Source organism: Chelonia mydas, chromosome 14 (genome assembly GCF_015237465.2).
Source record: "Chelonia mydas isolate rCheMyd1 chromosome 14, rCheMyd1.pri.v2, whole genome shotgun sequence".
Classification (NCBI taxonomy): domain Eukaryota; kingdom Metazoa; phylum Chordata; order Testudines; family Cheloniidae; genus Chelonia; species Chelonia mydas.
The window spans coordinates 7,303,106-7,312,768 of NC_051254.2; the positions used below are offsets into that span (position 1 = coordinate 7,303,106).

Below are 9,663 nucleotides of genomic sequence, written 5' to 3' on the forward strand. Positions count from 1 at the left end.
GAGCTGGGCTGCGTCTATACACACACTCTAACCAATGTCCGTTCTTAAACAGTTTAGCCTTCTTTTTTAAAAAGCGTCTGTTTGCATTTAAAATATAAACTTTGACCAGAATATTAAATAATCAGAAACATGCCAATCTCTTCAGATTGAAAGTGCTTTTAACAGATTCTGTGCTTTGGCTCTGAGTGCCTTGCCCAAAATATTTACCAAACTCACACAGTCAAAGAACAAAGTGCAGCTTTTCAACCTCTAACAAAACTTGACTCCCATGAGTCTTTTCTCCTATTTACATTATTTATTAGTCACAGTTTTTCTATTCCTCTTAAAAAAATATTGACAAAACATCTTTACCCTTGCCAAGACCTATGGGAAGATGAGATGAGCTCTAAACTTTTCCTTTTTGGCTTAACACCTTGCCAGGCTCTAGCTACTATTGCTGTTACATTCTGACCTATGTTTTAAAACAACATAGGAACACGAAGGCCCAACTTGCCTGAGTCAAGAGATTTCACCATTAGTCAATCTCCATGTGAGCATTTCCCACAATGATCACCAGATGGCATAATGTACTCTATTGTGTATCACACAGCTATAAGCATGAGCTGAAAAGCTTTATATGCTGCTTTAAGACAAAAGATGCAACAGAAAAACAATGGATTGAATAAGTTTCAGGTTAACTGGTATCTTCATAGATATTTGAATATCCACACCAAATAGTCCCATTTCCTATTTATAAATAGATCTTTATAATTCCCCTGCATATCTAACTGAATGCAAAATGTGAGAATGCAGTCAATTCCATAACAACTACTGATACTCACTTCTGAAGCTCTTATTTAGCTTTTTATTTTGCAGCAGCAAAGAAATGTTAGAACGCATGCATGTCACACACAGGAATATTTTCTTCCAGTCCATGGGAACGAATAGTTAAGGAATAAATATTGTGGTCAGGCTTACATGGCTCCTCTTGGCATAGAATCAGCAAGCCAATCAAGCTAAAGAAAAACTTTTTTCTCTCTGCATGTGGAGGATAGTCTTTAATTATACATGTCATCTAAAGCCCTGATCTTTCTTGCCATCCCTTTAGCACATAAATAACTTTATGGACATGAGCATGCACAGCAAGTTACTTCGTGTGCACAAGTATTTTCAGCATGCGAGCCTAAATTAAAGACAGCGTGCCTGCCACAAAATGAACAGGGGAATATGCTTCCTCAAAGAAAGAGCAACTTGTTTTCCCCTTTTGGCAGATGCCTAGGGACTGAATACTTCCTTGCTATTTGTTTTATGCACCTTTTGTGAGCAGGTCCATTCTCAAGGTTATGTTGATCTCTTTGTCGAAGTGGGCTTTCAGTTTCTCGGGGAGAGAAACAAAACCAGGATTCAATCCAGACCACGAGTGTAATTTTCCTGAAAAGGTAAAAATGAAATTAAGTCGAGAATTCAGGAGATTTAAGAGGGCAAAACGGTCTCTTTTGGAAACTGTGGAGCTGGTGTTTAGTGGTTCTTTAGTTGTTGTTTGATCCCTCCAGTTCATAGGTATATTCATTTTTACACGTGAACTTAAGGAAGATATTGAGCTCAATAAAATCTTGTGCAGGGGTTTGTTTGGTTTCCTTTTCTTGAAATAAACACAAAGGGCCAGGTCGCAACCCCTTTCCCCAGGCTGCCAGAGGAAGATAACTTCAGAAAGTTTCAGTGTCCTGTGCAGGAATGGTGAGATCCAAGGCCTGGTCTCTGTAGTGAGCACAGGGTACAGTGCACCCCGGTTATTAGCATTACTCATCATTAGGGCTCCGTGTCTGTCCCGGAGGTTGTGGAAGTCACAGATTCTGTGACTTTCTGCGACCTCTGTGACTTCTGCAGCAGCCAGCGGCTGACCACAGGGCTGCCCAAGCAGCTGGCTCCAGCACCAGTTGCTCAGGCGGCCTTGGGGACAGCCACACTGGCTGCTGCTCGGGCAGCCGGGGGCAGCCACTCCCCAGGGACCATCCACAGCTGGTGCTGCTGGCCCTGGCCTCCCCAGCAGTGCCTCCCCATTGCGGTGCCCCTCCCCAAGATTTAGTCCAGGGTATTTATAGTTTTCAGAGTAACAGCCGTGTTAGTCTGTATTCGTAAAAAGAAAAGGAGTACTTGTGGCACCTTAGAGACTAACCAGTTTATTTGAGCATGAGCTTTCGTGAGCTACAGCTCACTTCATCGGATGCATAGCATATCGTGGAAACTGCAGAAGACATTATATACACACAGAGACCATGAAACAAAACTTCCTCCCACCTCACTCCCCCGCTGGCAACAGCTTATCTAAAGTGATCCTCAAGTAGAGCCATTTCCAGCACAAATCCAGGTTTTCTCACCCTTCCCCCCCCCACCCCACACACACACACAAACTCACTCTCCTGCTGGCAACAGCCCTTCCCCCTTTGAAACTCCTCTTTATAATATTTATATTATATTTATAGTATTTATAGTATAAGTCAAGGGCAGGTCATGGGCTGTGAATTTTTGTTTATTGGCCGTGACCTGTCCATGACTTTTACTGAAGATACCTGTGACTAAATCGTAGCCTTACTCATCATAACTCTTTCTAGTTACCATTCCAGCCTGTTTTAGGAGCATTGTAGATAGCAAAGATATTTATGGGAGAAGTGTCCCATCAGGAGCCTAAATAGCATACCCAACCTGAAAATGACAACTGGGAAAGGGGGAGGGAGAACTGAACTGTGATGTGACAGTTCCAGCTATCTATGAAATTTTCACAAGAATGTCTGAGTTTCTATAATCTGTGTCTCCTTCTCAATGGTCACTATATTACAGAGTGTGCTATGCCTCCGACCCTTCCAGTCTTTCTTGGCGTGCACTTCTCTTAGTGATAGGCCCTGGCCCTCCATTTTGCTCAAGGGGAGCCCCACAACTGTGATACTGGGTCCCTGACTTCAGCACCTCTGTTTCTCACCATTGCTTCTTCATCAGGTCCAAATGAGCTTGGAACCGCATTGGAGAATTCCCCTTCTGGGAGCTATGCAACCACTAAGTGTTTGCAGTGACACAGACAGCCTTTTCAAAACAAGACATTATTAATCAGTGGGAATGCAGTGCTCAGGGATATTGGGTTAAAATGGTAAAGAAATGTCAAACCACATAACCAAGTCAAGGGAAGCTGGCAGGTTAGGTGAAAGTTAAGTGGGTCCCTCTTTGCACTGGCCTGGAAGACAGACGGTATGCCTGCAGCAAGCCTCCCTGAACCTCCCAATCTGGGAGATCATGTTCCTTATACAAGACCCTTAACACCTATGTCCTTTGTTTCAAGTACCAGTCACACTTTTCACATATGTTGCCCCAACCCCCAGTTCATATAGAGGAGAGGTTGTGGGCAATTGCCTACCCGTATTCCAAAAAGTCCCATTAGCCAGTCATCATTAAAAGTTAATGGTCTGGTCTTTGGTCTTCATTCTATCTCTAAGGCAACTTTAGTCACATGTTGACAATTTGTGATACTTCATTCATGTCAACCCAGACATGTCTCAGTGACCCACATCCAGTCCATGAAACACTTAGGAGAGTGTCTCTGGAAGGAAATTAATCCCTCATGACCAAGTTGGTAGCAATATGAAAGTGCTTGTGTAAAAGAGTTATATATTGACAAATATATGGACGTTTCCCCTTGTTCTATACAATAATTAAAAATAAACTCACTCAATTCTGTACCAATTAGGACTAGTCCCATTTTCTAAGCATCAGCCATCATTTAATACATAGCTTGACACCAATTAGTCCAAATTTGTACATTAACTATCTTCAACTTCTGCCGCTAGGCAAAAGTCAAGTCATGCAAAAGTCAAGTCGTGCTTGTTCAGTGAGGATCTCTTTCATTTCTTGGGTGAGTGTTTAAACCAAACATGCAGTAACTAGCACTGACCTGACAATTTTTTACTTCATTGGTGACATACAAATAGGGTCTGTCTATTTCATAAGTGGCACTAAAGGAAATGTTCTCATTAGCAGCATAATTTAGGGGCAAATTCTGCTCTGGGTTACACCACTGTCATTCCAGAGTGGTCTTGTTGAAGTTATTCCACCCTTCCAGTGGTGTAAGTCACTCCAGAATTTGTTAGTTAAGCCTTACATCACTTCAGGCAGCCTCTGTTCAACCAAAAGTGTAGAACCAGAGACCAATTATTTTACCCTTTGGCCTGTGGTGTAAAGGGGCTGTAAAGACAGCGCAGGCAACCACTGGCATCAAGAGATTCCCTGGGTGGCATAGAGCTAGCACAATAATGTTATGGTGCTTGCAAGCATGAGGCTGTTCTATTCTGCACTGTGGCCAGACCCACAGTATGGGGAGGCACAAAGCCACTTTTCTCCCTTCCTCCCCTACCCTGTAATAACTCTATAAAGCAGTGAGATGTGAAGGGATGAGAACAGAAAGAGATACAAGGACAATGGAAAAGGAGAGAGAGAGAGAGAGGTTAAAGCACTTGTTTGGGTTTGCGGGTGGAGAAGCACCACATCAGCTCTAAACTTGCCTCTTCTTTGCCCATCAGAAGAGGCTAAAAACCTGACAACATGCTCAAGATTCCCTTCATGGTTCGGCGCCTGCTCCCAATGATGTCAGCGGGATATATTCCATTGATTTCAATGAGAGCAGCATCTGGCCCTACCTGTATGTATTGTATCATGCTACAGCCTTGTTAGCACACTGAACCAATACGGGGATCAGATCTGGCCAGCAGGTTCTCCAAGGAAAACACAGTGCTGCAGGAATGCACTTTACAGTTGCAGTTTTGGCTTTTGACCACTTTGTGGACCAGTGGCACCTGACATATTGGTTTTTGTCCGAGTTTCTAGATCACCTAGAAAAGGGATTCAATTGGCAAATAAGAGCACTGGAAAAAACAGAGATGCAAAATGTCAGTCGCTCTCAGAACTGATACATGTAACTATTTGCTCATCTTCACCCTGACATAGGGAGATGATTTCACATGAACATTGATATCTCGGTTCTCTCTCTCCCCAATAAATAGATAGCTAGGCTTTATATTATTAGGATTTAGTGCTGCTCTTTTATTAAATTTCTTTGTGCCAGAATTGTTAGTTTTTGTTTTCCCCCAGTAACAATTGTTTTTGAGTTTTTTATGTTGGCTACTTGTTAAATTTTAAGATACAGCCCACAGCTGACTTGGCAAATGGCCAAAATGTCACAACAGCATCCAGCTTGCAGTACATTTACTCACTGTTATTCTTTGGTTTTCCCAAAATGGGTGGATTATTATTTTAAAAATCAGTAGCTGAGTTGTTGTTTGATTTATTCACCCAAGTTAAGAACATCAACAAAAGCCCATGTGTCAGAAGGCAGCCTATAATCATTGCTATTTGGCTGTGTCAGAAGCGTCTCTTAGTATCAGCAGCTAAGTCTACGTAGATGGAAGCCGTTGATTTAAGATCTCTGTTAGCCTCTGGGTATTATCTGTTATATTATTTCTGGGCACAACTCCAGAGTAATCTAGGTGAATAAATCTGCCCTCTGTATCATTCAGTCTCTGTGCTTCTGACAAAGCACAGTGATATCAAAGACCTGATTCTGCTCTCCCTCTAGGCCAGGGCCTGATCCCAGACCCGCGGAAGTCAATGAAAGCCTTTCCAGTGGCTTCCTCTGAGTTTTGGATCTGCCTCATACAGCGCGTCTACACAAGTGTGCCTCCATTAACTTTAATGGTATTACTCCTTATTTACAAGCGATGTGAGATGAGAAACATGCCCCAAATCTTTATCACAAATAGAAATGTAATTGTGATTTTTGTCTTGTGTCTTAACCTCATTTTAAATGTTTTTGAGAAATCAGTGTCAGATCTCTGGGCCAGATCTTCAGCTGGTTTAGACTGGCATGACTCCACTGACTTCAGTGAAGCTACACTGTTTTACACCAGCTGAAGATATGGATCTAAGCAATTAGATCATGTTCCCTGAGTGACTTACCATGTGAGATTTACCCAGGCAAGCAGTCACCTGGATGGATAACCTTGGAGAAAAAAGCATATGAAACCTCTTCGGCTGCAGGCATTTCATAGTAGTCCAATTTGCAGGAGCAAAAGTCCACAGAATCAACTCATTAAGGATCTAAGGAGAATATGCTTAGTGCTCTGAAGAAGGCTTATTTCTAACCCAAATTTTCTCAAAAGGCAAAATTGCAGAACAATTCAAAGTTTCATATTATTTCTTCTCCCCCTCCCACCTCCAGAATGTGGCGGAGGTTACCAAGGAGGGACCTCAGTCCATTAAGACTTCAGATCTCCTCTTTTCCTATAGGCACAAGGTCCACCAGTGAAATCCCATGGCTCATTTTCCTCTGGCCCTTTCAGCCTTACATGCTCTGAATGTCCAGGGTCACTGAAGTTTTTTGCTAGTCCTTAAGCTGTCATGAAACCTGGCTCCATATCTGGTGAGGCATTGCCTGAAGGTCTCAGTTGGTGAACGCCACGCGCTCCCGGAATCTGTCCTCCTGAAATCAAGCTTCAGATTCACCAATGCCATTATCGACACCAGGAACAGGTTGTCATGGTTCAGGAAATCTAATACAACTTCTGAGTCATATGTGAGATCATGAACCCTGTCTGTGTCTTTATCAAGCTGCAAACTCCATTTCCAATGTGACACTTGTTTGCCTTCACTGTTGTCCTTTTACCTCCATGTTGGTCAGGAATTCCAAGAGGTAGCAGTCGAGGGCTAACAACAGAGTCATTACATCTGGATGGTCCTCTGTTCAAAAAGAAGCACTATAGACAATAGGCTGCCTCCTACTCATGAGAACTAATTTATCAGGTGAGCAATTGCCTGGCAATTAAGTCAGTTGGTAGGGTCTGTGGTCACCTGTTGAGGCTGATCACGGAGTCACCTGACAGAGTGTTAAAGAATATGTAAAGAAAGACCAGGCATTCCATATTTTGGATAAGAAGCCATGTGCAGGAAGGCAGAGTGGAAAAGAAGGATCCCGGACTCCTTGGAGGACTCTAGCCAATATCCAAGGAACTCTCCAGAGATCTGTTCCTTGGGGCCTGTGGTTCTCAATCATTGCTTCTCTGGCCTATAGAGTCTCTCCCTCTGCTTAGGGGTTTTGCAGCCCTCCTCCTTGGGGCCTGTGGCTGTCAATACTGGGAGTTTCTCTCAACTGGGAGAGCTTCTTTATCTATGAGCACTTCCCTGTAACTGTGCCCTGGTGGTCTTTTATCAGGCCCAGGTGCTTGTGATTCAATTATCGGCCAAGACAGGCTCCTTAAATTAACTTGTTATGGGTAGTCTGGGCCCACTCCCAGACTTCAGTTAAGTGAATTCAGAGCTAAATGGAGAACAGATCTGAATTATAATAGTACAAATAAAATACAGAAAACTCTTATCTATTAACATCCATGATGGAGGCAAAACTGAAGACAGCAAGATTGTACTGGGCTCCATATCAGATGACAAAAAGCTGGCACAAATACCACTGGCAGATAAAGAACTCTCTGAAGTGCTGGCAATTCAGCACTATCAGTTCAAATGAAAATCATGTTATAAAAAACCATCTAAGTAAGTTCAAACATTTAACTGACTAAAAATTTATCAAGTTCAATTAGAAAATAAACTGGTCTCTTATCAAGCAGCTAACAGACCATCCATACCAGGGAGGGAGGAAAGCTTATTTAAAAATAAATGGATACTGGTGATATTTTCCTGTATTTAAAAAATGGCATTTTCCTGAAATGAAGCCAGGTAATGGAAACACAGATAAGATTGCCTCCAAATAAAGAAACACTCTTCTTTCCATCAGCATATCTGATTCTGATCATTTGAGAGGTATTTGAACACCAGAGACTAATTTGGCCTGCTCTAATTTATTTCAAAAAATTTCCTAGCAGACTGCTATTCTTGGTAGGTGTTAGACCTTCTTTCATAAGCTGAACTTCTTCTAGTGGGGAAGCTATGAAAGCTCTAAATCAACCTCTCACTTAAGGAGATTGAAGAAGTGATCTCAGAACTGAAACCTTAATAAAGCACCAAGTCCTGGTGGATGTGCCAATGACTCTTAAAAACAGACAATATTGCTGCTTGACTGTTTTAATATTTCCCCTTTGGAAAGGCTTTTGGGTGAATTTCTTTGAATTTTGTGCACAACAGAAATTCTTTTTTTTAATGCATTTAAGAGTTTTAGTAGGTGATTTTAGCGCGAATGATGAGAGTGAAAGATTAATTTGACTTGAGCCAGCCGTGCTACTGGAAAGTCATGGTGCTATGCAAGCTCACATGATGTAGTTCATATCTGTTCTGCATGGTATCACAGTACAGTAGAACCTGAGAGTTATGAACACCAGAGTTATGAACTGACCAGTCAGCCACACACCTCATTTGGAACCAGAAATATGCAATCAGGCAGCAGCAGAAACAAAAATAAATAAATAAATAACTATACTGCAGTATTGTGTTAAACATAAACTATTAAAAAATTAAGGGAAAGCAGCATTTTTCTTCTGCATAGTAAAGTTTCAAAGCTTTATTAAGTCAATGTTCAGCTGTAAACTTTTGAAAGAACGACCATGTTTTGTTCAGAGTTATGAACATTTCAGAGTTACGAACAACCTCCATTCCCAAGGTGTTTATAACTCTGAGGTTCTACTGTATTCCATTACTAGATTATTGCTGAACAACCTCATAATTGTGCCTAGCAGCATGGTACTGTTGTAGTGTGGACAAAGGGAGAGTAGGAAGCTATGCCAGTAAACTCATTCCAGTTTGTAACAATCACAAATCTGTCATTTCAGTCTAGTTGTGGTGGTAGAGTTTTTTGTCAAAACTATATAAGCAGATTTAATTCCAGGTTGCCTCAGAAGTGCGTGGGTGTTTTTGGAGGAGGTGCAGATTTGAGGTCCACTTCAGACACCTCTGATTACTGAGGAAGAGAGGGTATGTTCCTTCCTTAGAACTATGATGTTCAGAGATCAATCTAGAGCCAGATTTTCAAAAAAAGCTCTGGACCAGATTTTGAAGAGCTCATAAATGGAGTCAGATTTTCAAAAGACCTCCAATCCTATTGAGGCACTAGAGCCAATTTTCAAAAGTGCTCAGCACATAACGTGTATTAAGTCTTTCTGAAAATCCAGTCAATTATTTTGATACCTAAATGGGAACAAAGGTCTTCTGAAAATATAACCCACTTGTTGGTGCTCAGCCTTTCTGAAAATTCTGACCCTTATGTCTAACCCATCTCACCACCTAACCACATGTTTGCTGTAATTTTGCATATAAATAAAATGTTTTGAGAAAGATGTGTGATGTACTATAGGTCTGTTATCTTATTCAGACTTTGTTCACAGTACATATAGATGCTAAAATGCTGTCAACATTTTAGCAAACAGAATGTACAGTAATAATATTCTGCAGTAGTTCTGATTTTGACAAGAATAGTTGTCAGCAAGATTATTGTAAATTTAGTTTTTCGGGCTGCACAGTACAAAAAAAAAAGCAGACATAAGCACTTTAGGAAGAGCAGGTGATGATATATGCTGGTAAGTGCACGCTAGTCATAATATGTAAAACTACTCAGAATTCACGTGTGTATTTTTGCCGGTAGATTATTTTACTTTATATTTTCTTTGCATTTATGGAAATGGACTAATTTTTCGACTAATTTCT

At 41.3% G+C, this 9,663-nt stretch overlaps 1 long non-coding RNA gene across 1 annotated transcript; it reads right to left on the reverse strand.

Annotated features, from left to right (window-relative positions):
• Positions 1–821: 821 nt before the first annotated feature.
• On the reverse strand, positions 822–7,187 carry LOC122462954. The gene is made up of 2 exons (XR_006285861.1): positions 5,977–7,187; positions 822–1,410 (listed from the first exon to the last, which is right to left on the reverse strand). It is a non-coding gene; the product is annotated as an uncharacterized LOC122462954 (long non-coding RNA).
• Positions 7,188–9,663: the final 2,476 nt, after the last annotated feature.